The sequence below is a fragment of the Peromyscus eremicus genome, chromosome 14 (assembly GCF_949786415.1).
Source record: "Peromyscus eremicus chromosome 14, PerEre_H2_v1, whole genome shotgun sequence".
Lineage (NCBI taxonomy): Eukaryota > Metazoa > Chordata > Mammalia > Rodentia > Cricetidae > Peromyscus > Peromyscus eremicus.
Genome location: NC_081430.1, coordinates 16357850 through 16359458, shown reverse-complemented (window position 1 = coordinate 16359458; position 1609 = coordinate 16357850). Strand labels below are relative to the sequence as shown.

General features: G+C 41.6%; 1 pseudogene; it reads right to left on the bottom strand.

Annotated features, from left to right (window-relative positions):
• Positions 1 to 916: 916 nt before the first annotated feature.
• LOC131924482 (tumor necrosis factor alpha-induced protein 8-like) lies at positions 917 to 1395 on the bottom strand (annotated as a pseudogene).
• Positions 1396 to 1609: the final 214 nt, after the last annotated feature.

Sequence of the window (1609 nt, the reverse complement as noted above, 5' to 3'; positions counted from 1 at the left end):
GCCTTCCTATCCTTTCCTCCCTCACTCCCCTAAATTAGTATGATGAGTTCATCTTTAAACTCAAGACTGTTTTCCTTTTTTTTCATGCTACTTATATTTTATTGTTTCAATATCAAAGCTGATCTAGAATTTTTTTCTCCTATGTGTTAAATGGACATTAATACCAGAGACATTTGTCAACACATGTTCAAGATGACATCGCAGGCAGCCCTAAGCAAGTGTTTCAAGGCAATGACATGCCACTACAGTTTTGAGAATCTAATTATCATGATGGTACTAAAAAGCACAACTCAGTTTCAAAAGCACACTCTTACAATAGATGTATTACTCATTTCCACAGTCGTGATTTCAGATACTGGTTTTCTGCTTTCCTGAAGGTTCAATTCCATGGCCTCAGATTTAATTCCTGAATGTCAATGACAATCTGTAACAACAGAATCGAGTGGACCAGGAAGCAGAATTGTTTCAAAAGGATCAATGACACCAAAGAGAGGTCCTTGGCATTTACAGACATAGTAAAAGATAAAAGTGAGCCAAGATACACAGCTTTGTACATATTAGAAATATCCAATGGGCCACCAACACAATTTCCCTAAAACACAAAAAGTCCTAGCTATTGGAGCCATGCTCATCTGTCTTTGTGTCACTCTACATTTAAATTACCAACTGTCTATTTTTCCCACATCCTGACACTCATTAAGATGTTTTCAGCCAGAATTCTTGGCAATATTCTTTTTCTCCTCCCCAACTACAACAAGCCACACAAAAGTACTACCATTGATGTCCAATGGTTGTATCAGGCCAAGCCTTTCTGAATCACATGTGATCTTCAAAAGATTCTCCGTCTTCTCTTCATGAGTCAATAATGCTCTGTCTCCACATAAATCACTGCTGGCCATGTGCTTATATCATGAGTTCATACATTCTCTTCATTCAACCTTTTGTTGATCCCATTGCAAAGTTTCTATAAGTGAGGTTTAAATTTTCCAAAGGGATTATACAAGGCAGCCAAAAAAACCTGCAACAGCTCTTGACGCTCATTCAGCAGCTTGGACAGCAGGTTGTGGTCGAAGGTATATTCCACATGGTGGAAGCTGACCACCATCATGGCAAGCTGGTGAACCTTCTTCTTGAACTTCTCCATCAGCATCACCTTGTCTTGATTGAACTATTGTTCTTGATGACCATCTTGATGAGGTTCTTGATGACCCTCTCTGCCTCCTTCTTGTTTTGGGTGTACTCCTTGGTCACCTTGTAGAGCTCATCCAGCACCTTGCTGCTGCTGGTGTCATCAATCAGGGTGATGATGATGGATTTGAATACCATTTTACCCAGGATATTCTTTTGCACCTGAATGGCTAGGTTTTTGGAATTAAAGACATCTGTGGTCGCCTGAGGAAGGGCATGCAGCACCAGGAGGAGAGGAGAGTGGGGAAGTCCCACAATGCCGGTCTTTGACTGGACTACTCTTGGCTCCAGGACCCTTAACAACCCCCCATTGGTCCTTTTCTAAAGGCTTTCATCTGCTCATTGTAGGGTGTAGCTATAATTTTCCTGGTCCTGTCTGGCCCACAGTCAGGACAAATCTCTCTCACCCGCCAATCCCGCA